Here is a 27,412-nt window from a genome sequence, read left to right as displayed (position 1 = left end):
CAACTGCTGTGGCTAATTTATGCCTGTCCATCTACCCATATTTTCACCCTGGGCAATCTGGCTTCTACGCATTACATTTAGATAAAGGGTTTTCACTGACTTAACTCAGGCCACACCCAGTGATTGCTGCTCAGACTTTATCCTCCTCCATACCCTTGCAACATTCAGCCCTCACATAGTCACTCCTCCACTCCTCCCTGGGCTCCTGACTCTCCACCCTCCTCCTGCCACCTCCCTGTGGGTGCTCCCAATCTCAGCTGAAGCTGCCTCTGAGCCCCATTCTCAGCTCCTGCTCTCCTCTCACCCTGGCCCCTGCAGGAGTCACACACATCCATGGTGTGCACCCTCATCTTCAGGGGGATGATCCCCTGCCCCTCACCCACCTCCTTCCAGTCTGGAGGTGCCCTGGTCCTGTGGTCTCTTGCCAGGAGACCCCAGTGACCCTGCCTGACACAGAGTCAGTTCTTCAGTCTTCTTTCCTTTCCAATGCCCACCATAATCTGATCAGCCACCAAGTCCTCCAAGTTGCAAATATTTTTTTATTTTTGGTTTTAAAGGCTGAGAGATGCATAAGGCACTTAAAATTCTGTATCGATATTGAATTTTTGCATTTGTTTATATCATCATCTAGTGACATAAAGTATTTATTCTGTGGGTTTTCCTTGGAGAATGGATATATCTCCATAAAAATATTCTGCTAATTATTTAAAAAAACCTTCAGTGCAGAAATCTTGAAATGCACAAATAAAACATCAATAGCATGTCTGTATAACATAATGCACTCATAAAAGCATAAAAGCAATGTATTCATTTTCTGAAATAAACAACAATAATTTAAAAAGCAATGTGCACTCACTTTTGACTTTTGCTTGGATGTATTTATGTCTTAATTCCAATTGACCTCCTGTATCAGCCCTCTTAGTTAGGCTGGACATTCTCCTCATCTCTATTTCACATAAAAAATACTCTGAGACCTAACATTTTAGGTCACTTATTCAGTGTCACATGCCTAGAATGTGGCCAACCCCCCCCTGGAACCCAGGTCTGGCCTTTCCCCTCTAATGTCCTCATTTGCTCCCCATGTGCAGCAGGACACCCGACCTCGCCCCACTTGGTGGACATGGTGCACGGCAAAGTCCTGGGGCAGTATGTCAGCCTGGAAGGATCTGCGCAGCCCGTGGCCGTCTTCCTGGGCGTCCCCTTTGCCAAGCCCCCTCTTGGGCCCCTGAGGTTTGCTCCACCGCAGCCGGCAGAGCCCTGGAGCTCTGTGAAGAACGCCACCTCCTACCCTCCTATGTAAGTGGTGTCCTGTCCCAGGGGGTTTGTCCCTTGGTGCTGCAGGAGGGGGTGGAGGCCGTCCTGGGCTTGGCTCTGCTTTCTCCTGGAATCTTCTAGAACACTGCAGAGCCCTGAGGCCTTCTGGACCTCTCAAGGGTGCCTAGAGCCCTTTGTTCAGCACCAGTTCTTGGGCACCTATTGTGTGTCGGGCATGTTGTGGGTTCCTAGAATCCATTAGTGAACAAAGCAAAGATCTCTGCCTTATGGGGCTTACACTGCAGTGGGGAAAGAGATGACAACATGCAAGTAAAAAAAATGTGTTAGGTAATATGTTCGAATATTAGTGCTTTGGGGAAAAGGGAGTTGAGTAGGTGAGGGAGATGAGGAGTACCGATCTTTTCTACACTGAACTGTGGCATGATCAAGGGGCAGAGAGGTAAATGTGTGTGTGAGGGGCTATGATTTGGAGGGTTGACACGGCCAGTTCTCAACTCCCAGCTGCGTCTAGATACCTCGTCATGGGCAGAGCGAATGCCGGTGTGCTCAGGGACCCTGGTCACCTGGGTACAAAACCCAGTTGTTCCTGATGATCAGTCACCCTGGAACACGCAGACAAGTACAAGTGTCAGTCCTGACATGATTCATCTCCTCAGCGAGGTACTTCTGAGGATGTCCAGGAGCCCACTTCTGAGCGCACTCTTTCTTTGCCTTTTTAAAATAATGCAGGGTTCTTACCTCCTGATTGTGAGTGTGTGTGTGTGTGTATGGTGTGTGTGTGTGTGTGTGTGCACGCATGTGTTCATGCTATATTTCAGAGAGGCTAGAGGATACAGAGAAGCAAAGTAAGAAAACTACAATTGTGTACTTTTACCACCCAGAGAGAATTGCTAGTTCTCTTAGAGATTATTTTAATCAGCCTTTCCATTGCTGGGACCAAACTACGTATGACAAAAACAACTTAGAGGGGGACAAGATCATTTGGGGCTTATGTTTCCAGAGGTCTCAGTCCGTGGTGGCCAACTCCATTGCCCTTCCCCCAGGGTGAGGCAACACATCATGGCAGAAGGGTGTGGCAGCCAGGGAGCAGAGGACTGAAGCGGAAAGGGCGGACGGGGAAGATGCACCCTTCCAAGGTTGTCCCCACGGACCCACCTCCTCCAGCCATGCCCCACCTGCTACAGTCACCACCCAGTCAGTCCACTCAAACTAGGACGGATTGATGAGGTTACAGCTGTCACCATCTTGTCATTCCACCTCCGAACATGCAGTGCATTAGCACAGGAGCTCTGGGGTCACCTCACATCCACACCATCTCAGAGATCATGTTTCCCGTCTTTCCCCCCTTGACAGTCGATCATGCGTACTCATGATATGCTTGACCGCAGTGCTCATGGATCAGTACATCATGAGCTTCACTTTGTGCCCTCAATATCCCAGCCTGACATTAAGTAGCTGTGTTTATTTGGAAAGAAATCAATTTACTCAATCTCTTATTTAGGGTCATTACAGTGTTTTGATGTTCCTGAAATTATGATTAACACTATGATGATGAGGTTGTAAATAAATCATCACACATATTCATGGATATTTTTAGGATCAGTTCCAAGAAATCAAGAAGATGCATATTTTGGTAATTTTTCTGCCAGATATATTTCTGCTGTGTTTATTCCTTCCACTGATGAATGAAATCCTCCACGGAGCAGACCCCTGCCAATCTTGGGTTCACTAAATGAACACTTTTTGACTATTGGGTATGCAAAATAGGAAGATAATAATTATTATAGGGACAATCATAATTTCAGCCTTTATTTGAAATTTATCTAAATGCTAGTGAAATTGGACTCCTTTACCTCTTTTAATTTTGAATTTCTGTCATTATGACTCTTATGCCCTTTGCTCTTAGTGGTCTAGGAACAATTTCCAAGGATGGAAATCTTGAGGACATCTTTTCAGGCTCTACTCTGCCCCTTGACAGCTGTGTCCTGTTGGCTCCTGAGTGCCTGGGTCACTTCTACACACTGGGGAAGCAATGCCTGCCTTCTGGGTCCACTGAGATCTGAGAATGTTGCCCATATTATCCTTAGAAATCTACATACTACATAGAGGGAGATTCCTGGCTATGTGGCTATGGGCAGCTGGTATGATGTCTTCATGGCTGTTTTCTGATCTGCGATTGAGGATTTTAATATAACCCGAGTCCTAGTAAATGACAAGAATCCAAATCAGGGCCTGGCATATGGAGAGAACTCAATAATGTTACCAATTCCATTCTAAATTGAATCTTGGAGACCACTGCAACCACCTGCAACCCAGCAGAGGTGCACCCAGGTCTCAGTGCAGCACAAAGGATTGCCTGTGTTAAGCTGATGATGGAGTCTTACCACAGCAGGTTTGCCAGGGTCCAGAGAAAGCACTCCCCTCACTTAGACCTGGCTGACTGGGACCCAGGGCAGGAAAGGAAGTTACCCGAGGTCAGCCAGCACTCCAGTGGCTGAAGCAGGAGAAGATTACAGCTCTGCTGAGGTTGCCCAACAGCAATGCCACTCCCTACTTTCTGCATTCTGACTGTCTGCCACCTAAGGGAGGTCTCCTGGTTGATGAAAGTCTCCCACGTTTACCCGGTGGTGAAACACAGTAGCCCTGCAGCCCAGCAGAGATGTACCAGGTCCCAGGAGGGTAGGAGAGGTCATCTCTTAGGGCAGGTCAGCTTATGGACAGCTCCCTTTTCTTAGCCCAGAGCATCTCACAGTCTCGGATGGGAAGAGGTCTCAAGTCCCTGTCACTCTGCATGATCTGGGGAGACTCAAGGGAGTCCCACGGTTCCCAACAAACCCCCAGTGAGCTTCTCACACACGCCAGTGTCTCAAGTCCTGCAATAGCAGCTCCACCCAGAGGCTTAAACCCCAGTGCAAGGTCCGGCCCCAGGTGACACTTTCTGCTTCCATCTCCTTGAATCTCTGAGCCCTTCTTTCTTCCCCTCCCAGGTGTTCCCAAGATGCAGTGGCGGGCAGTTTACCTGAGATCTCCTTACCAACAGGAAGGAGGACATTCCCCTCCAGTTCTCTGAAGACTGCCTTTACACTCCTGCAGACTTGACCAGGAGAAACAGGCTGCCGGTGAGCACGGGCCCCAGAGAGTTGTGTTTCAATATCTGGGATTTCTGGGCGCAGGTGGGAAGGAGATGAGGGACACCCTGGGCCATGATGAGTCAGAGGCCCTGAGCTTCCTTTCCCCAAAGAGAAGACGAGTTGTCCTTTATCTTGGTGAGCTCAGCGTCTGGGGGAGAGTGCACTAAATCTGGAAAGAGCATCGTAATCTTTCCACATTCTCACACTCTCAGAAGCCCAAGATGGTTACTGTTAGTTTCTAGGTTAAGAATCTGATCTCCAGAGCAGCTAAGACGTGATTTCAAATAAGTTAGAGTTGGAAGAAATCTTAGAGAAAATCCACCCATTCTTTAAGGTAGACAAACTGAGGCCCAGATGGGGGAAGGGAGGCCGCACAGCAGGGTGACAGGACCAAGTTCAGGGCCTGTAAACCAATGCCCCCGAGCACAGACTAGGAAATGGCACACACGTGTGTCGTCTTTCTACCGCGCACCACGTGTGACCACTTCCACTGTCTGTCCCCTGTCACTGCCCCTTTTTTGGAGGTGGGGAGGCAGAGCCTGGGACAGGCTCAGAAGCTCTTTCCTTGCCTTTGGTAGAATACCTGGGGTTTTACGGTAGCTCGTCTCCCCCACCCCCCCACTGCCTATGGCACAGGCCGATGCCCACGAGTCAGCATTTCCCCTGGGACAGGCTGCCAGGTGCAGGTCAGAGGGTGGCGAGGTTCTTCTGGTTAATTTGGGGAACCCTTCAGTAAAAGAAGGAGCACCTGGAAGACTACCCAGGTGCTGGGAAGGGGGTTGTAATCTGGGGCAGGAAGCTGGCCTTCAGGTGTCAGGCAGTGAGGACAGGAGTTCTCCTCCTCCACTCATTCGGATGCTTTACACTCAGCGTCTCAAAATACACAGTTAGACTTGGGCTTACGGGGAGCAGGGGCACGGCGCCTTGCCCAGCAGCCCCTGCCCTCCAGGTCCTGCCATCTGGCGGCACACACATCCTGGCCTCTCCAGCCTGTCTGTGCTGACCTGTCCTTGAGCTCACCTTCACTCAGGTGACCCCGACTCAGTCCCTCCCTGGGGACGGCAGGATCAGAGGTGCAGGAGAAACAGGGCTCTGGGAGCCTGGAGGCAGGAGACCCCCAGCTGTGGACACAGGGTCTAGATCTCCAGGGTCTGGGTTTGGATCCTGGGTCTGCCTTGGCCTGGCTGAGAGTCTTGGGCACGTCCTCCACCTCCCTCAGCCTCTGCTTCCTCTCGTGGGAAGAATCCCGTGTGAGGGTCTAATGATGGCGGTCGGGCTTCATCTCAGGGCTGGCTGAGTGCGCAGAGCGAGCCTCCTGGAACACAGGTCAGAGCTGCAGCGGGACCTTCCCCCTTTCCCAAGGGCTGGCTCACTGTGTGGGGCTGGACTGCAGGAAGTCCAGCAGCTCCGCACATGGATTCTGGGACTGCCCGGGCCAAGTCCCCCTCTGTCACTTATTCTCGTAGGATCTTAGGCACTCCTGAAAATGACTTAGAGCTGCAGGAGGATTTTCCTCCTGCCCTAGCTGCTGACTGTGCAGTGACCAGGGCTGTGGGCTGCAAGGAGTGGCCTGCGGGCTCCAGGGCCAGCTGTCTGGGTCCAATCTGACTGTGCCACTCATTAGCTGTGGAATATTGGGAAGGAGAAGTGCCTAGTTTTCCTGTCAAATGGGAAAATACCAGGACTTGCTTTGTGGATAGTTTATTTCAAAGTACTTAGAAGAAGTACTCTTAGAAGAAGTACTCTTACTTAATGTGGGGACTTTTATTAGCAATGCTAGCACAACCTTCCTCGGCCACTCTCCTTTCTTCCTGCTGTGTTGGTTCTTTGTGAGAACCATGAATTACAAGTTGCCATATCCATGCTCATCCTCAGTTCTTATCACAGGCCCTGGCACAGGGCAGATGGTCAGGTAATGTGAAGTAACCTCCAAAGATTTGCTGGAGAAGGTGGTTGGGAGGTGGGCTTGTGGAGGAAGGGCGGGAGCCTTTGGGGGTGCAGAGGAATCAAAGCGAGCACAAGAGCACTCACACCCAGGGGCCCGTGTCATTCCTAAGACAACCACACATGAGCCAGGAAGCTCAATCCCCCACTAAAGAGTTAACTGAGTCGAATCTGAAATACAAGTGCTGCCCCTTGCTTAGGTCCAGCTGGTGGAATGGTCCAGGTGTGAGGACCATGGGAGTCCAGGGGAGAACACAGTACCCTTGGCCTTTGCTGTCCCCATGATGTCATTCCCTGTTTTAAGGGCCTGGGGAGGACATGGCATGTGGGTCCAGGTAGAACGGCAGGTGCATTGGTGGGGGGGGGGCGTGGTCTGGAGTCTTCCACTAGGGAGTCTGCATTTCACAACCTGACTGGGTTCTGTTGTACTAGGGGCAGTGGCCTTCGTCACAGTCAAGATGTAGGTGACCAAGCCAGACAGCTGGTGTCTTTCCCAATTCTGCTTCTTCTAACCACTGTGTTTGTTCCCTTCTTGCCCAGGTGATGGTGGGGATCCACGGAGGTGGTCTGGTGGTGGGCGGGGCATCCACCTATGATGGACTGCCCCTCTCTGCCCTGGAAAACGTGGTGGTGGTGACCATCCAGTACCGCCTGGGCATCTGGGGGTTCTTCAGGTAAGGCGCTGGACTCTCCTCTCTGCACATTTGCACATTAGCCCCCGCATTGGTCTGTTTCCTCTTGAACAAAATATCTTAGGCTGGGTAAGGCAGAGCAAAAAACTGTCTTCAGCTCAGCCCCAGATTGGGTGGTCCCATCAGAGCAGCCTCTGGTGAAGGCCCAGAGGGAGGCAGAAAGGAATGCACAGGTTCAGAGGAGATCACAGGACTAGACAGGAAGCTGAGCAAGGGCAGGAGGGGACGTCGTGCTCTTTTGTTAACTCCTTCTGCAAAATTAACCAGGGTCCCACAAGCTCTGTGTAAATCCCTTCAGGACTTCAGCCCAGTGACCAAATAGTCTTCCACCAGACCTCATCTTTTGCAGGTTCAGTCACCTCTTAATACTGCCAGATTAGGGACCAAGGATACCCACATAAACTTCGGGGGACAAACCACATTCAAATCATGGCAGTCACCAAAGCAAAGATACAAGACCCAGCTGGAGTCATGTCAGCCCTCATGGAGTCTTTTGTTCAAGCCTTCATAATGCATCCAAAGCCCTTCATTATTGGGCCCTGTTGTGGGACTTGGTGACGGCCAGTGTGCAGGCCGTAGGAAGAACTCACCAGGACTAAGGGGAACAGGTAAGAGAGTTTATTGGAAGAAGATACACTGTCAGGGTGCAGCAGGGACGTGACAAAGACATCTGGGGACTGGGCTTATGTGCACTCGTGAGTTCTTTGCCTGACTTTGGCCGGTTTCTTGCTAGGAGCGGTTTAAGCTAAACAAGGGGTGATTGGCAGATTTCTTGCTTTGCCCAAATAACCCATGCCCCAAATGCTCGTTCCTGGGTTTTACCCTGGATGCATGAGATGCAAGTAATATGTGTGAGGTCTTAAGTAGGGAATTCTCCCTTCTCGGCTACTACTATAGGTCAGATTTGGGAGTCTCTGCACATGCTCATTGGGATGATCCCTCAATCTGCTTGCAAAACAGGATCTTGCTCTTGACACTTCAGGGAAGTCTGCTCTTCTGACAACTGTGAGGGGAGGCCCTTAGCCTCACATCAGCTCTGCTAATCAAGGTGGGGAGGGGCCTGGGACAAGGTCCCAAATCTACCCTGCCCCAGACCCCACCTACCTTCTCACTCCCCAGCCACACTTGTCCCTGGGCTTTTGCATGTGTGGTTCCCTCTTCCTGCCCAAATCCTGTGCCCTGCCAGGCCCAGCCCTCAGGTTGCCACCCCACACACTCAGCTCCTTCCATCTGCACTGGCCCAGCACGCTACAGTCCTCCACATTGACAGGCAGCACACAGCTGCCCAGTTCAGTGCCACATGCTTCTCATCCGGGAGGAAGGAGGCAGCTCAATGAATGCTGGGCTGGCAGGGTTCAGCGGGCCATGCCACCAGGCTGTCCGGAAGAGGCCAGCCATGATCCGCCTGCACTCGGCCCAGCACCTGGCAACCTCTCAGCAGCAGCCAAGCAGGTGCCTCTCACACACCTGAAATGCCTCCTTCTCCTGGGCCCAGGTCACCGCCCACTCCCAGCTGGCTGCTCCCTCTCAGCTGCCCCGCTGGCCCCTCCTGCTCCCCTTGCTCAGGCCTCTGGGTCTCCCTCTCCCTCCACTGATTCCCTGAGTGAGCCCAGCAGCACTTGGAACCCAGGTGCCACCTTAGCTGCCCCCTCCTACTGCCCTGGCTATGCACAGGGCACCTCCACTTCACAGGGACAGACCCCCCCCCCAGCTCAGGCTCTCCTGCTGCCCCACAGCCCCTGTGCCTCTGCTGCAACTGCCCCCTCCTGGGTGGTCAGGGTGAAGGCCTGGGGCAGCCTGGAGGCTCCTCTGTCCTCACTCCCCACCTCCGTGGGCCAGCAGAATCCAGGGCTCCTCCTGTAAAAGCGCTCAGAATCCAGCCCCTCTTCCCACCTCGCTTCATGGCTGCGTCTCTGGCTCGATCATGGTTGTAATCATATTCATAAACCTGTGACTCGGACGTGGTGGCCACTCCACAGTGGCCAGTGATCACGAGAGGCACAGGGTGAGTCTCGCCCCGCCTCTGTTGAGGGCTCCCAGGTCACTGATGTTGACAGAGAAGTCCCCTCCAAGTCCCCAGCGCCCTCTCTAGTGCCTCTCACTCTAGCTACACTCACACTTTGGTGCCCTTGGCCTGGGGCCTTCGCACCTGCTGCTTCTCCTCCCCGGAATTTCTCCTTTGGACATTTACAAGACCTGTGCTCCTTTCATGCTGGTCTCTACCCAATGCCACTGCCCCACAGAGGCCTTCCCTGGTGCTGAGATCTGAAACACACCCCTGCCCCTTGCTGCCCCACCCTGCCTCTGTCATTACCTGTCATGACCTCAGATCATCTTCACTCATGAGCATTGTGTTCTCTTTTCATCTGTTTGTGCTCTGGAGTGTGAGCTGAGTGTAGTCAGGTTTTGCCTGTGTGGTTCCTGGGGATGCTGTAACTCTTAGACCAGTGTAGGGCACATAGTAGGTGCTCACTCAGCACATTTGTTCTGGAAGAATAAATGGAGGACCCATGTAGGACAATGTCACAGGGACGAGAGTCAGGTGGAGAGCCCTGTGTCATGGATGCAGAGCCCCCAGCTCATCTCTTGTCCTGAGAGCCCTGACATGACATCTCTATCTCTACATCACCCTGTTATCTTGCAGCACCAGGAATAAGCACAGCCCAGGGAACTGAGGTCATCTGGATCAGGTGGCTGCTCTGCGCTGGGTCCAGGACAACATTGCCAACTTTGGAGGGGACCCAGGCTCTGTGACCATCTTTGGAGAGTCAGCAGGAGGACAAAGTGTCTCTGTTCTTGTGAGTTCTGTGGGCACCTGACCAACTGTGAACCTCTTGGAGACGGGTGGACCCAGCCACAGTCTCCTTTGGTTATAAATCTGGATTCAGGGGTGACTCCGCACACTGTCCAGCTTCAAATGGTGGGGAGCCAAAGTCCAGACCCTCTTGGCCTTGAGGAAGCTCAGAGCTGGCTGTATGTCCTGGGGCCAGCAACCTCTCTAGCTGGGTCTGTGACAGTGCCCTTCCTCCTCCTCTCAGGGGACTGAGTTCTCTGTCCCCTCCCCAGTCACTTTAACATCAGGACTCAGCTCACCTCTGTTGGGAAGTAGGGGTGGCGAGGACGGGCGTGTGCAGAGGGTCCTGGTTCTTGTTGGACTCTACGGCAGATCTACACTGGGGGGACTTGTGTACCCCAGAAGGCCAGGTTTTCCTCTGAATTTTTCTAATGTCTTGTTCGTGCCCAAGAGGGAGGACAACAGTCTCCGGGGATGAGGGGCATTTGGGCTGAGGGAGGTGGGTGAAGGGGGCAGGGATGGAATGTGGAATGGGGAGGGACGGTTCATGGAATGTGGGTCATAGGGCCATGGGTGTGTGAGAAGCCTTGACATAGGGCTGTGGGGGACACTGAGGGAAGGTGCTGGGAGCCACCGGAAATCCTCCGTCTACCCCAGAGTTGAGCAGAGTATCCACAGGATTACTGTCCTTTTCAAACATCAATTGATTACATAGTTGAATAGAGTATTCAACTACATAAAATTTATTTATATATATATATATTAAAGTAGAGAAAAATAGAAACTAAGGAGAAACTGAAGGAAGAAAAGCATCAACTGCATTTTGACCACCCAAGGGTAGTCACTGTAAATGTTTGGATATTTATTTGTCTACTGTTTTTTTTTTTTTTTTACATTTTTGTCTATCGTCTATCATCCAATCATTCTCTCATCTACATTATTTTAAATACAAAAAAAGTTCCTGTAATATTGCAGCATAACATCAATAGTTCCCTAAACATGAAACGTTTTTACACAGCACTATCTTTGAAGATGATCTAGTCGTCCATGATAAGAATGAAAAATTATTTTTTTTACCTCATCATATTAGATGACTAATTATATTAGATCATCAGACACTTGAGTTATTTAAAACTTTACTACTGTACACAGTGTGGGAATTCTTACACATTTTTATGGGCCTCCACGATCACTTTGCTTATGATAAATTCCGGGTCATGGAAAGGCCAATGTGGAATTGTGGGGGGGCGTGCGGGGGTGTCTACCCAGGGTTGGGTAGTGATGGTGAGCCTAGGCCACACACTTTCTGTTCTGTCCTGTCTCTGGGCTCTGGCTTCATCCTGCTCAGGGTCCCTTGGGAAGCGGGGATGCAGCAGAGGCTGGTCAGCAGGCAGGGCAGGTGAGGGGCTGCCGTGTCCCCTCACCCACAGACTCTCCAGGTGAGTGGGGGGGGAGGGAGCAGGTAGAGGGAGGCTGAAAGAGCGAGTGAGCTGCTGCCCCTCCTCATGAGCGTGAACCTCCTCCTCTCCACATCCCTGCCAGGTGTTGTCTCCCCTGCCCAAGAACCTCTTCTGGGCCCATTTCTGAGAGTGGCGTGGCCGTCACGACTGTGCTGCTCAAGAAGAAATGATGGCTGCGGGAGGCCTCACCTGGACAGTTCTTGTGCCCCTTCCTCCGCTCTCCTGGAGTCCTTGGGCGAGCTCTTCTTGTACCTTATTTGACAGAGACGCTCCATGGTCACTGAAGGGAGAAGGGCTGCGTTAGGGTCAGGTTTCAACCCCATTCCACCAGGGTTCCTGGAATTCTGCACAAGCTCTAGTGTGTGGGAGACTCGGATACACCTCAGCACTTCACAAATCTGAACTCTTTTTTTTTTTCTAAGATAAGTGCAATCGTTGTCCCCATCTATGGGTGGGGAAACCAAGAAACAAAGAGATTAAGTGGCTTTCTCTAAGCCAAATGGCTACTAAGTGGAGGGGGTGAGACTTGAAAGCAGAGGAATTTTGTTTTTCAAGCTCTTAACACCCACTTCAAATGACTCTCCTGAGGCATTCAACCTTGAAAATATTGTGCCATTTTGGGGTGTGTTTATGCGGTTCTAGATGGCATTTGCCAGTTTTGACAGAGAGAAGCTAATAGAGGCACAGATGTTGTGTAACTGGCTCAGGCCACAGTTCCAGTCAGTAGGAGGTAGTTCTGTGCAACCCTGAGCCCCACCTGCTGGCCTAAAGGATGTGGGGCCACCCACTGCTGCCTTCGGAACTTGCCCACCTCTGTCCACATGGTGGGAGGGAAGGGACCTTGCTCTTGAGCTCTGCTGGTTCCTCTGATCTCTGAAGCAGATGGCTGTGACTGCTGGGTGCAAAACCACCGCGTCAGTGGTCATGGTTCACTGTCTGCACCAGAAGACGAAGACGAGCTCTTGGAGACCACGTCGAACATGGTAGGTGCCTCCATGCTAGTGGACCGCCTCTGTGTACTTGGTCCTGGGCATCATCAGGTCCCCTGACCTCCTGCCCAAGAGAAAACACCTGAACACGCTCTGACCTCTGAGGAGCAGTGTCAGCCAAAGGAACCTGGAATAAAACTGGGAATTTCATTTTTCCTTTTTTATTGTGAAATACCTCAAAGGTCAAAAAATGTCCAATAAGAGCATTGTGAATAATCTCTTCTAAAACTTAACACTTGGCTCTTCTTGTTTGCAGATGTATTTTAGGGAGGTAAGCACCCCATGGATTCCCAAGTAGTGGCCATCTTTAATCAGGTGGATGGGAGGATAAGTACAGAGTTTCAGAATGGTATCACAACTCACCCGTCTTGGTTGATTTGAAGCTTTCTAAATTACAACCACAACAATAGTCCAGTCTTTCAGGTTTTCAAGACTGTGTCTCCATTATGATCCTAGTATAGCTGTATGTCTACTGATCCATTCATCTATCCAGCTTTCCATTCATCCAATTCGTTAATATCTTTTCGTTCATCTCTTGTCAATTCATCCACAAGTGTTTATTCATGTATTTTCATCGTGTCCATCACCTGTGTGACATCCAGCCAGCATCTAACTATATTGCATACACACACACACACACACACACACACGCCACCACCACCACCACCACCAATGGGAACGATTCCCTTATTGGGAAAAGCTGTGGCTGTGAGCTCAGGCATCACCTGCGCCCCGGGCTCTCTGTCTGCATCTTGGACACTGGAGAATACTTCTGCACTAACAGGGAAGGCCCCGAGCACTGGATTCTGCATGTGTCTCCACGGGTTGAGTCCAGTGTGGCCTTGGGGCTTGAGTCCTGGGTTATTCATCAAGATCAAATGAGGTGACCAAGACATTCCAAGAATTAAGACATCATTGTTTCTTAATACTTTGAAAGAAGTCAATATTTGAGTCCTTCTGTATATGACTCGGAGGACCCAGTGTATCTGGAAATAGTTGTCCCATCTGTTTAGAAACTGTGCATCCCATCAACTTCAGGAATAGGTCTGGGGTCGACCCTGTTAGACGGACACTGGCTCCCATCCACTCCGTACTCATCTGTGTGACCAGCCTGGTCACCTGCAGATGCCTGAACCTGGGAGGCGCCAGTAAAGAAGAGGGAAGCCCAGGCAGGGCAGTGCTTTCTCTCCTCGTCCATCCCACCTCCTGCTCCATCTCCTGGGAGTTGCCATAGCCCATCACCCAGGCACCATGGTGCCCCTTTCCCCAGAGGAAATGTGGGGGTGGTTACCAGAGGGACTAAGTGGGAGAGGAGGCCACCACTGACAGCAGGGTCCTCCCCAGAGCTCCAGGGCCCTGACTCTGGGGCCCAGGTCTCTCCTGCCCAGGCCGCTGCCGGCCCCTCCCCCGTCCTACAACTCTACCCTCTGCCCCTGCCCAGTGGAGCCCTGTTCCTCTGGGTCCAGCCAAGGAGGCACCCGGTGGGAGAGCCTGATAGCTACGGGGCACCGGTCAAAGGATCCGTTTCTAAACCAAGAAGGCTTATCGCCCACATCCCTGTCTTTATCTTTATCTTCTTTTGAGTTTTGTTGTATTTGGAGATCCTGGAGAGGTAAGGACTTTCGGGTTCTTGATTACAGGTTTTGAGTCTTAAGGTCTTTAAGCTCCAATTCACGATGAATGGAAGAATTCTCCTTTGTGGAACCACAGTCCCTCCTTGTGTGTGTCTTGCTGAGGCCCAGAGAGGGGAGGTCACTTTCAGGGTGACACAGCCAGGTGGACCAGAGGCAGCACTGCAACCCACTCCCCTGACTCCCAGTGCAGTGCTCCCAGTCGGCTCGTCTGTGTCCCCTGGGCCAAGCTTTCCCCTTCCTGTTTACATCTCCTGCTTCCCAGATGCCCTGTGGGAGGAGTCAGCACTACCCTTCCACTCTCAGGAGGCAGAGATAACAGGATAAGGGCAGAGGCGGCCTCACCAAGGAGGACGAGGACGGATCTCCTGGGAGGCCACGGGTTTGACCAGCTGTGCAGGGAGGGGTCTCAGGCGCTGGGTGGACACGTCCTCCTCCCAGCCCTAAGGAGACCACCACTGTATCCCCCATCTCTTCCTCCATCATTTGCCAGAGGTTGGTGGCATTAGCTATGCATATCTTACCATCCTGTCCTCCCTGGGTCCTCGCTCTTCCCTGAAAGGAAGATGGATAAGTGAGATCTGGTGAGGATGGAATGCCATCTGTGTGGCCATTCAACCAAGCCATGGGAAGCACTCACCATGGGCAGACTGACCTAGCCTCTGGGATGTAGCAGTGACACAAGAGTTCCCTGCACACTTGGAACCTCCTAGTCCAGTGGGGGGGATTGCAACAGAGAAATAAATATGGAAACTCTGCGTGTGTTGATGATGGTCAGAGTTAAGGGAAAAATAAAATGGGAAAAGGGCAGAGCTTGCCATTTGTCGGAAAGTAAATATATGGGACAAGGAATGGCTTGATGAGCAGGTGACCTTGGAGAGGAGCTCTGAAGAAGGAAAGAAAGTCAGCCGTGGGGAAAACTGGGTAAGGAGTGCTCCTGGCAGAGGAAACAGCAATTGCAAAAGTCCTGAGGCAGAAGACTCCAGTGCGTAGAGTGGAGGCTGAGTGGAGAGGTAGGGTGGAGGCTGAGGAGGTCCTGGCAATTGGATTGGGGTGGTCGCTAGAAGGACTTAGACTGTAACTCAGCAGGAGACAGGAGGCGCTCAGAGGGCTCTTTTTGAAGGAGTGGCTGGCAGCACCTGGTGGTGGACAGGGCTGAGGTGTGAGAGAAAGAGGAGGGCTCGATGCCCTTGTGTGTTTTCATCTGGAGCAAGGCAATGCACTTGGCCCTCACACGTCAGCCAGCGTCAGCCACTGGGTGGGTGGCTGTAGTTACTGTCATTCCGACTTTGCCGATGTCACTGTTCCCCTCCCAGATGCTGCCCCATGTGGCCCTCACTGTCCACTGCCTGGACTCTTATTGTTTTCTACCTGCACTTTCCCTCCTCACTCCCCTGACCCGTGGTGTCACAGACTTGCCCTTCCAGAGCATGTCCCCATCCTTAAAATCCGACCTTGCTTACAACACAATATATACCTGAGTGCCAACGCTGCTGCATGTCCTATAGAAAACCTGCTCCCCCACCTGCCCCTCTCTCCTGCTCCTCCCCCAGGCAGGGCTCCAAGCCCCGGGCTCTGTGACGTTCCTGGATAACTTTGTGCCTTTGCTCATGCCATTATCCCTGCCATCACAGTCATCCTGAAAGCCCATGCCTATGGTCAGCAGCTGTCCCGTGTGCCCTGCACACTCTTCCTTCAGGAGCTGCTCCTCCTGCTGGCCTCTGGGTCACACACTTTGAATGGCAGTCTTGCCAGGGCAGCAGTAGTTGCACGCAAATCCTGCCCCCTACTGGCAGTCCACTGGAGTAGGATTTGGCCCAGGTCTGGATCAATAAAAGATCAAAAAGGGAAACAAGTCTCAATTTTGGCACCTTGAGTGAAGGGCTCAGCACCTCGTCAAAGCTGAACATTTAGCTAAAAGAGCTTAAATATAGTTAAACAGATGCAACAGACCCTTACTAACTGCATATTCTGAACTGGTAAATGCAATTACTTGGTAAAATGTATTCAAACCACCAAATCAATAGCTGCAACATGGTGTGGTCATTCTCAACATATACTCAGAGCAATGAGAAGTCCAAGTCATGCAGCTCAGACGGGTGAGACTGTGTCTCCACACTCCTGTGTCCCTAGGCCCGAGGAGGCTGTGCCGTGCCCTGTGGAAGAAATAGCATGTGATGGATAAGTTTTGCTGTGTTAGGGCATCCTGGCTGTGAGTCCAGGGTTGAGGCTCATCAATACTGTGCATCCAAAAATGGAGGAGGGGATTTGCCTCTGTGTGGTGACCTCTGTGGCTGGTGATGCAGCTGGGGAAAAGACAGAAAGGAAGCTGAGCTCGTGCGATGGTGCAGTTTGGAAACGCATAGTGGACCGTGGTGGGCAGAAGCCAGCGAAGCTGGGGTGTTGTTATCAGTCAATGTTCCCTGTAACTAATCCTCGTGAGAAAGATAGCTCCCAGGGTGTGTCTTTCAGTAGGAACCCACACATTCAAAAAAGTGATGAAAATGTTGTGACCCGAGGGCCACAAGGACCTGAGTCTGGAGTAACCCTGGAGCAAGGACTCAGTATCCACTCATCCAGCGTTCAGTGCAACCTTCCAGACAAAACCACTGAGAAGAACCAGAATATATTTACTATATGACGTCAATCCTGCTTATTCACAGTAGTTACGTCCATGTATAAAATTTGGGTGAGAATTTGCCTCCCTATTTACCAGCCAACATCACCTCATCACCACCAGGTCCCCAAAGTCCTGTCCTCTGTGTCTCAAGCCATAGACCCCCTCGTTAGGACACTGGGTTGTGCCCAGAGCTACAGGGTCTCTGCACTGTCCAGTCCTTTACCAGGCAGGCAGGGGACATGGGTGTTATCTGTTCAGATAAAATCCAACAAATGAGCCTGCTTTCTTCACCAGAGCTGCCCTTGCCTGTGCTGCCAAAGATGCCTAAAGATTGGCAGTGTGGGTTGCCAAAGATGCCTGAAGAGATTCTGGCTGAAAAGAATTTCAACACTGTCCCCTCTGTGGTGGGCTTCAACAAGCAAGAGTTTGGCTGGAGCCTTCCAGTGGTGAGAATGCGCAGGCACATTAGACCTACGAGGTACCCTCCCGAAACTCAGAGATCTCTCCTCCCACTTCTGAGCTCTTGCTTCTCCAAGCTCCATCTGAATCCAGGGCAGGTGTTCCCACTGGGACGGTCATGTTTTCTTGGAAAATGTCTTTATTATTCTGTTCTGGGTGCATCCCAAGGAACCTCTCTCCTCAGGCAAGTTTTTATTGTCTTCCCATTAAATCATCCTGAACCATCCAGGTTGGGAGACCCCTAGAGATCCTAACTGTCCCGACTGGAAAATGGAGGACATGTGGAAAGGGTAGGCGCTGGGGACTAGGGGAGAGTCACATCTAGGGTCCAACAGCTTCCACCTGGGGCTTGGACTCAGAGCCCCTGGATTGTCACAGCTGCTCTCAGACACCTCATTGGAAAGATTCAGAGGATGTTGCTTCTCCTTGAGTTAAATTGGCTTCTAAAAGGGAAGAAGAGCTATTCCTTCTACCAAAAACGAGCAAACGAACAACAACAACAAAACGAAACCAAAGCCAGAAAGTAACTGAAGCCACAGGACAGGTTTTATTCAGTAATAGGATCGCAGTGGGGAAAACATCCACCACGATCTGCACTTAGGACCCCGACAACAAGGGCTGGAGCCCTCTCAGTCCTGGGGAGTGCTCAGCAGGGCATCATGGTGGGAGGGGTGAGTCCATGTGAGCAGAACTTGCTCATCTGCAGGAAAACCAGGTTCCTCTTCTCTTCATCACAGGAAGTACGGGTTTGAATTGAATTGAATTTAGCCCTACTCAAGTTCAACTGTTATCCTTTTACAAGGACTGGGAGGGAGAGCAAGAATTTTATCCAAAATCTTTACATTAAAAAATTAAGAAAAGACACTCTCGGGTCCTTGCAGAAACAGTTCTGGATGGGGTCTTTGCACCTTAAAGGGCAGAGCAAGGATTGATCATTGCAGGCCTCCTTAGGTAACTGTTTCTAGAAAAGGCTCAGGGGCCTGCTGGCCACTGACAGTTCCTAGCTGAGGAGGACAGTATTCCTGAAGGCCTGAGCTTTCCCAGCAGGCACCATAAGGGCTCTGGGTCATCCTAGGACATCCTAGACCCTGAGCTGCTAGAGGCCAGGCTAGTATGGGGTCAAGTCTCCGAGTGCTGTCACATGCTGAGCATTCTGCAGTTCTCATTTCAGAGGATTTCAGCTTACGCCAAAGGAACAAACCACAATGGTGAATTTCAGTTTCCTCAGGCACCTGGGTCTGGGGGTATCATCTGTTCCCCTCTTTCCCTGATCCCTTTGCTTCCACACTTCCTTGGTCTAAATTTCCCTCTCTGCCTGGATGACCCGTGTGCCCCTAGTCTGTATATTTAAGCCACCCTCTTCCTGCTCCTTGACATTCTGAATTTAAATCCATTTGTTTCACTGAATTTCTTCAAACTCACGAAAGACTCATGATCACCAAGGCCCAGGGGATGTGTTGGATTGGCTGTTGGCCAGTTGGGTTCTTTCTCTGAATCCCTGATGGTTCATAAATGCTTAACCATATTTTGTCACAGATGATGGGCATTCCACCCTCTGAAGGCAAGCTGGACCAGAAGACAGCCACGTTGCTCTTGTGGAAGGCCTACCCCATTGTTGTGAGAGTCTAGGGAGGCGAGGAAGCTGGTGGAGACCAAGCCAATGGCAGAACAAGATGGGATCAGGGTTCTGTTCTCATTTTCCTGCCTTTCCCACTTCACACCCTGGGAGGGATTCACACCAGATTCAGGAGGTTCATGATCAATGACGCCTTCTGCACTGTCAGGGGCAACTGCGTTGCTCAGCAGGTGGGGAGTCTCTTTCTTGAAGCATTTCAGGAGCTCCCTGAGGAACAGGCTTCAGTGGCTTCTGAGAAGTATTTAGGACAACCCTGCCACAAAGAAAGACCTTTTCCTGGACTTGCGGGAAGATGTCATGTTTGCTGTCCCTTCTGTGATGGTGGCCCGTGGGCACAGAGGTGAGTCCCAAAGTTGGATGTTAGAAGGACTGTGACCCACCAGCTTTGGTGTCTCACCTGACATCTCCCAGCATAGATGGACCTGAAAAATGCTGAGGGTCAGGCCTCAAGGGCTGGTTCCAGAAGGAATGTGCAGTTTTTCTTCTTTTTTTTTTTCTAGTAGTTTTAGAGTTGATTTTTATACCGTGTGAGATAAGGATCCATTTTCATTCTGATGCATGTAGAAACCCATTTTTCTCAATACCATTTACAGAAGAGATTGGTGCATATTCTTGGCCCCTTTGTTGAAAATAAGTTGAACATACAAGTCTGGGTTCATTACTGAGCTCTCTGTCCTGTTTTAATGGTCACTGTGTGTGTGTGTGTGTGTGTGTGTGTGTGTACATGTGAACCTGTGTGGTGTGTTTATGTGGCAAATACCATGTTGCTTTAGTTGCTATAACTTTCTCATATAATTTGAAATCAGGTAGTGTGTTACCTACAGCTTTGTTCTTTTCACTCATAATTTTTGTGATCAAATGGAATTTTTTTTTAAATTTCATATGAATTCTAGGATTTCTTTCTATTGCTATATAGAATGGCATTGAAATTTGGATAGGGATTGCATTGGTTTGGTGTATCACTTTGGGTGGTATGGACATTTGAACAATATTAATGTTTCCATCCTAAACATGAGATGAATTTCCATTTATTTGTGTCTTCTTCTATTTCCTTCATCAATGCTGTTGAGAGCCACAACCAAGTCAAGATGGTGCCTGGCATTTTGCCAGAAGGGGTGGTTGAGGGGTAGCGCCAGCGAGCCATTAAGATGATGATAATTAAGTTAAGCTGTGTATAATTATTAAAATAATGACTGATTGCTATAACTGGATGATGCTAAATTGAAACAAGCTGTGTATTCAGTTGTGTATATAAACCTCTGCTGTCCGGCAATAAGGCGGCTCCTGCTCCTCTGGTGCCCGCTACTTTTGAGTTCTCGCGGAGTTCCCGTTGAGTTCCCGTGGGTTCTGGAATAAAGTTCGTTCCTGTTTGAACCTACAAGTGGCTCGTGACCTCACGGTTATTTGTGCCCCGCCAGACTGTGGCAAATGCTTTATAGTTTTCTGTGTACCTATAATATACTTCCTGGGTAGCTTTATTCCTGTATAGTTTATATTTTTGTAGCTAGTATAAATGGGGTTAGTATTGATTTCTTTTTTGAATAGTTAATTGTTAGTGTTTACAACTGCTTCTGGTTTTTATATGTCCATTTAACATCCTTCAGCTTTACTGAATTCATTTATTAGTTTTAATCTATTTTTGATAAGATCTGCAAGATTTCCTATAAATAAGACCAATTCATAAGCAGATGGTGGTAGTTGAATGTCTGCTTTTCCTACCTGGATGCCTTTCTGTTCTGTTTTTGCCTGACTTCTTTGTCAAGGACATCCACTACTAGGTTGAATAGAAGGGGTACAAGTGGGTAACTTGTCTTATTGCACACTTTATGGGAAAGGCTTTCCATTTTTCACCATTGAGTGTGATGTTAGCTTTTGGCTTCTTGCATAGGATTATTATGCGGAGGCACATTCCATTTATCCCAAATATGATGACTTTTTTAATCATGGAAGTATGTTGGTTTTACCACATACTTTCCCCACACCCATTGTGATAATTATATATATTTTGTCCATCAGTCTATAATCAGATGTATCACATTTATTGATACCTTTGTATGCCTTTGTTCAATCATTTTTGCCTCCAAGGGATAAATCCTGCTTGTTGAGTGTGATTATTCTTTTAATGTGTGGTTGAATTTGTTTTGCTAGTATCTTCTTGAAGAGATTTGCTGCTATGTTCTGGAAGGATATTGGTCTCTAATTTTCTCTTTTTATAACATCCTTGTCCTATTTTAGTGTCAGGGTAATGTTGTCCTCATAAAAGGAAGTACTCTCTTTTCTTTAATTTTTTTAAGAAAATTGGGGAGAATTTGAGAGGGGTTGATATTAGATCCCTTTAAATGTTTGATATAATTCATTAGTGAGGCCCCTGGGTCCTGGACTTTCTTTGATGGGAGATTTTTTAATCCCTGATTCCAATGCCTTGCTCACTATTGATCTGTTCAGGTGATCTACTTCATCTCGAGTCAGCCTTGTCAGATTGTGAGGGATAAGTAATGCATCCATTTCCTCTAGGCTATCCAGTCTGTGTGCATATCATCATCTTACGTCTCATGATACTTAATATTTCTGTGGTATCATTTGAAATGACTCCTCTTTCATCTATTGGGAACTCATTTCTCTAGGTCATTTTTCCTAAAGATTTGTCAGTTTTGTTTATCTTTTAAAAATATCAAGTCTTGGCTTTGTTGATCTTTTGTATTTTTATCCTCTCTAACTCATCTCTTGCCTGCTATTTTTCTTGCATTCCCTTTGCTAAGTTTGGGCTTAGTTTGTTCTCCTTGTTCCCTGAGGTTTAACCCTGAGTTGTTTATTTGAAATATTCTTCTTGATATTGGTATTTACTGGCATAACTTTCCTGTAACAATTGCTTTTGTTGTGTGCCATACATTTTTGGTGTGCTGCATTTCTACTTTCATTTGTCTAAACATATTTTTAAGTTTAAAAATGACCCCCTTAATTTATTCGGGATCATGCTGTTTAATTTTCACAAATTTGCCAATTTTCCAAAATTCATCCTATTGTTGATTTCTGGTTTTATTCCATTATAGTCAGAAAACATACTTTATTTAAACTAATAAACATTAATACATATTAATTGTCCCTATGAATTGATTTCACTGAGAGATTTCCATACATGCATATTTCATGCTATGACTCTCCCTTCTACCTTCTTACTCCCCTAAATCCCCCTTTCGGGTCCCCCTTTTCCGTCACCACCAGTCCATCTTCTACTTTCTCTTCCCCATTATCTTTTAAATTTTTTAAAATTTTCCACCTACAAGAAGAACTTGTCATACTCTTTTTTTCTGTGTTTATCTTCTTTCACTTAACATGATATCATTCAGTTCCATCCATTGTCCTGAAAAATGAAATGATCTCATTCTGATTATGGCTGAATAATATTCTATTGTCTATATAGTCCATATGTTCTTTATCTGTTCACCTGTTGATGGGCATCCAGGCTAATTCCATATCTTCACTGCTGTGAACAATGCTGTGATAAATGTGGAACTGCAGATCTCTCTCTTGTATGCTGACTTAATTTCCTTTGGATATAGATGCAAGACTGATATAGCTAGATCACACGGTTGTTCTATTTTCAGTTTATTAAGGAACTTCCATACTGTTCTCCATAGTGGGGATTAATCTACATTCCCACAAACACTATGTTTGGGAAAGGATTAGGGTTCTTCTCTCCATAGCTTTGCCACCATTAGCTTTTATTACTTTAAGGCTAAAGGTGGGGTATTGAAGTCCCCTACTACAATTGTGTTGTAATCTCTCTCTCCCTTTAACTCCTTTAATGTGTTTAGGTGCTTTGATTTTCGGTGTATATCTATTTACAATTCTCATAACCCTTTCATCAACAGGTCTTTGTCTTCTTTCAGAATATTTGACTTAACGCCTATTGTCTGACCTAACTAGTTACCTCCACTCTCTTTTGGTTTCCGTTTGTGTATGATTTGTATTTCCGTTCCTTTGCTCTCACTGTGTGTCTTTGAAGGTGAACTGAATCTCTTGGAGGCAGAACATATACTGAGCTCTTGTTAGAAGCCTCTCTGTTTCTTTTTGTTGTTCAATTAAATCTGTATGTATTCAAAGTAATCATCTATTGATTTCTTAATGCTACTTTGTTATCTTTTTTCTGGTTGTTTTCATAAACACTTGGTTTAATTCTTCTTTTCTTGAAGTCTTCCCTTGAAGCTTGATGGTTTTCTATGTGGTTTGCTTTGATTTCTTCCTAATTTTATTTTGTGCTTCTTCTAAAAATGTTTGCTTCGTGGTTGCCATAAAACTTATATAGAATAAATCTTCAACTTATAGCAGCCTATTTTAAGCTCACTGCAACTTAACATTGGGGTATTTTATCAACTCTGCAGTTTTGTCTCTCCGCCAGCATTTTGTTTTGACGTCAGAATTTACGTCATTTAGTAATGGCAAATGATCTTAGCTGTAGTCAGGTGCTTAGTCAGTTTTTTCATCACTGTGACTAAAATACCTGACATAAGAATAATTTAGAAGAGGAAAAGTTGACTGAGGGCTCACAGTTTCAGAGATTCAGTATGTGCTGCCTTCATAGTAGCCAGGAAGGAGAGAGAGAGAGAGAGAGAGAGAGAGAGAGAGAGAGGTGAGGAACAAAATATAAACCCCAGTAGGATACCCCCAATGACCTATTTCCTCCGGCCACACCCTTCCTCTCTCTAGCCGTCACCCAGTACATTAGACCTTCCGAATTATTAATCCATGAATGGTCTCACCCAGTCATTAGGCTCCAGCTCACCTGATCTACTCATGAGCTTTCTGGGCACACGTCATAGCTAAACCATAATACTAGGTGATTATTTATGTTAGCTTATTTGTTAGTAACAGTTTTGTCTTTGACCCTTATATTGGAGATGACATTGTCTTGTTCATCACTATTACGTGCCCACAGTATTCTGAATATTGTTCTGTCTTATTTGTGTCATTGACTTTGTGTTTCTTTCATGTCACGAGTGTCTTTTTATTTCATTTTAAAGACATTTCTTTGGAAATTTTTACAAGGCAGGATAGAGGACAAATTCCATAAGCTTGGGTTTAACCCAAGACATAGATTGTTCTGCTTTTACATATATGTTTAGTTAACTATCCTCTCACTCTTCTCTGAACGGGTGAGAACAGCACTGGAAAAGTTCAAATAGGCCAAATAGAAGACACCTACCACCTTAGAGATATGCTTGAAATGAAGGGCCTCTAGTGTGCCCTCGATGAAACCTAGTGTTTTTATTTGCTAGATTTTATTGGTTCATTCTGTTGAGCAGCAGACACGTCTTGAGTAGAAGCACAGAATGAAAATGGAAAGGGTTCAAAGCAGACCACCAGAAAAACATCGGGCTGAGTCCCCACCTCCCCTCAGCCAGCTGGGCAGCCTGGTAGTCACAGGGCCTTCCTGAAACTATTTCTCTCCTGTGACGATACCAGCAAAGACCTTGGTACCATCCAGGTGGGTCTCAGGTCGTGCAAACTGTGGCATGAATCCATGTCTTCCCAGATGCCGGAGCCCCACCTACATGGACCAGTTTCCTGGCAGGAAAGGGGAACAGAGAGGTGGGGACAGGCACGCTCACCTCCTGTGCCCCTTCTGTGGTGGGCATCACTGTGTCACCCTAACGACCTCACAGTCCCCTGGCCAAGCAGGAAGCAGGACATGCAAGGGGATTGAAATATGAATCCAGGAGATTTGTGTTTTCTTGAATCACGAGAGGCAGATGGCTCTGTCTGTGGACACACTTGTCTCCAAACATCCTCATTTGCAGACAAGCGGCTTGGATTTGCTCCTCCCTTCTCTGAATGGGTGAGAACCTCAGAAATGCTCAAAATCAGAGGAATACGAGGCACCTATCAGGTGGTAGAGGTTTTTGAAGAGAAGGAGCTCGAGTGTGATCTCAATGCAACATGTCTCAGTATTTATTTGATTCATTTAATTCCTTCATTCTGTGCTTCAATAAATATCTGGCTCAAATCCCAATTCCACTTTAAGCAGCTCTGCAGCCCTAAGCTAGTCCCTGGGCTCTCCAGGAGCTCTGTTCCTGTCCCGGCTGACACCCAGGGGTTTCCTGCACAGCCAGAGACCTTGAGACCATCCAGCTGCGTGTCTGGTGAGGTGACCTGTGCACATATCCGTGTCTTCTCAGATGCCGGAGCCCCCACCTACATGTATGAGTTTGACTACGGCCCGAGCTGCTTATCAGACGTGAGACCCAGCACGGTGACAGGAGACCACGGGGATGAGCTCTTCTCGGTATTTGGAGCCCCATTTTTAAAAGGTAACAGCCTTTGTTGGCTGTTCGTTAGGGGGCCTGGGTTCCAGTCTTGCTTTCCTGGCCTTGAGCAAGTGTCCCCTGTTCTCTGTGAACTTCCTGACTCACTGTGACAGGGCTGAGCATCGCTGGGCAGGCCTCTGCTCTCACCTGCAAGAAGGGGGGGGGGTGTACTCGTGACGGTCCTTGAGGCACAGAGTCTCAGAGTCCTGACCTGAGAGCTGGAGGGTCACCTGCAGAGCCCTGCGTGGGGGCCACTGCTTGCCACTGAGGGATCTTCTACTAACAACAGAATACAAGAATGAGAGAAGTTAGATTAGGTGCTGACCTTGACCTGAATGTCACGTGTATCTGTCTACATAACTACATTCATATATTTTATCTGGAATTTTTAATAACATAATACTTCAAGAAAAGCTTTCACAGTAGCTTTGATATGTTAACTTATCAGTTGCAGATGACTTGTGACCTACCTCATGGCTGCTTGTGACATGCCAGTGGCTTTCACTTGGGTGACTCCTTAGGATGGTGGCTTGTCTGATATTTTTCAGACTCTGAAAATGTGGATACATGCAGGAGATTAAGAAAAAGCCCAAGAGTCAGCAGTCCCACCAAGTAGAGGGAACCCTGTGTGTGGCCTTAGGACCCTGAGTGGGGAGGGCCAGGGCAGGTGGGCCCAGAAGACAAAGGCAGTCGGCTTATGGATGGACAGCATGCCCAGTGAGTCCTCGACCAGCCGTTCTCAAGCTGAAAGTGCACACCAAGGGACAGGGTCTTCGTAATAGGCAGACCTGGACCAGTAGGTGTGGAGTCAGGCCAAGAGTCTGCTGTCCACAAGCTCCCAGCTGCTGCTGCTGCTGCTGGCCCACAGCCCACTTTGAGCAGCAAAGTGTTTTTTCCTTCTTCCCCAACAGGGGGCGCCTCAGAAGAGGAGACCAAGCTCAGCAGGATGGTGATGAGATTCTGGGCCAACTTTGCTCGCCATGGGTGAGGCTGGTAGCAATGGTGGGGTGGATGGATGGGTGGCCATGGTGGGGCCTACCCATTGTGAAGGGGTCAAAGTGTGAGTGACAAACCCCCTACCTGTGACTACAGTCCTCCGAGAACATACAGGATGCCCCAGGACAGGGAGAGCTGGGCCTTGTGGAAGAGAGAAACCAGGGAATCCTGTCAGTCTCAAGACTCGTGGGGCTCACGAGTGGATCTGGGGAGTTTCTGTTTGATTCTGTTCCCAGGGACCCCAATGGAGCCGGGATGCCCCTCTGGCCAGAGTACGACCAGGAGGAAGGGTACCTGCAGATTGGCGCCACCACCCAGGCAGCCACTCAGCTGAAAGACAAGGAAGTGGCTTTCTGGACAGAGCTCAGGGCCAGGGAGGCCTCAAGGCAACGTCCCCAGAGAGAACATGGGGAGCTGTGACGGGAGGCTGAGCCAGCCCTGGGATTCTGGAGCAGAGGACAGGGGTGCGCAGGCCACCGAGGAGTCTAAACGTGGAGGCTGGGGACTGTGGGGTGGGGTGGCAGGGCCTGGGTGGGGAAGGTTTGTACTTGTGGCCTCAACTTGGAGAATAAATGATTTTCTGGAGACCACATCAGAGTCTGCGTCTTGGGCTGGAGGTGAGTCCATCCTCTCAGATGACAAAGATGAAGACAGCAGCATGTGGTCCCAGTTTACTTCTTCACTATAAGTGATACCTGTTGAAGATCCAAACTCATAAGCTCATACACCCCTCCCCCCCTTAGCCATAGAAAATGCTCCAGGCCACTCTCTCTTGCTCCCAAGGCTGTGTTGGATCTGCAGGAGAGGCCACCCTGCTCCACCCCTGAGACACGCCCTCAGCAATGCAAATTACAAACTCACCCTTCCATGTGTGGGGAAGAGGGACATCATGTGGCATCCTTAGACTCAACGTCTAAAGCAAAATTTGGTTGGATGTACACTGTCAATGTAAGGATCTAGGTAGGTTGAAAATAGAAAAAAGGTACTTTAAAAAAGGTTGGGTGGCTATATTAATATTGGATCCTTGAATATAAAAAGGGGGAAAGAGGGGCCTTATAGAATAACAGAAGGGTCAATTTACCAAGAGAATATGACAATTCCCCATGTGTACACACCTATTAACAGTCACAGTGGCCTGGCATGGCTAGGGCTTAGGTCCCGGGAGCACGCTGTGAAGCAAGAATTTGAGTGCAGTCATTTTGGGCAGGTGATGTTTAGGGCTCCTGGGGGGAGAGCGGAGAAGAGGAAAAGGAGGGGCATCAGTGGACACAGGTGGGCTGTGCACAGGTCTTGGGGGGGAAATGCAGTCACTCCACTGGAGACCCACAGGCAATGGAAGAAACCAAACATCAGAGACCTTGCAGAGCCGCGAGGAGGGCGGGTACATATACACCAACTCTCATCTGTGGCTGCTCAGGGCTGTTTGGTGGCCCTAGGAAGAAGACCAGGCCACAGGTAGGCAATCTGGAAACTCTTTGGC

General features: G+C 48.8%; 1 pseudogene; it reads left to right on the top strand.

The window, feature by feature from the left end:
• The first annotated feature begins 360 nt into the window (after positions 1–360).
• Positions 361–26,436, top strand: LOC113185235 (liver carboxylesterase 1-like; annotated as a pseudogene).
• The last annotated feature ends 976 nt before the right edge of the window (positions 26,437–27,412 follow it).

Source organism: Urocitellus parryii, chromosome 15 (genome assembly GCF_045843805.1).
Source record: "Urocitellus parryii isolate mUroPar1 chromosome 15, mUroPar1.hap1, whole genome shotgun sequence".
In the NCBI taxonomy this organism is placed as follows: Eukaryota; Metazoa; Chordata; class Mammalia; order Rodentia; family Sciuridae; genus Urocitellus; species Urocitellus parryii.
The sequence above is the reverse complement of the archived record's forward strand: the minus strand, read 5'-3'. Positions and strand labels throughout refer to the sequence as shown.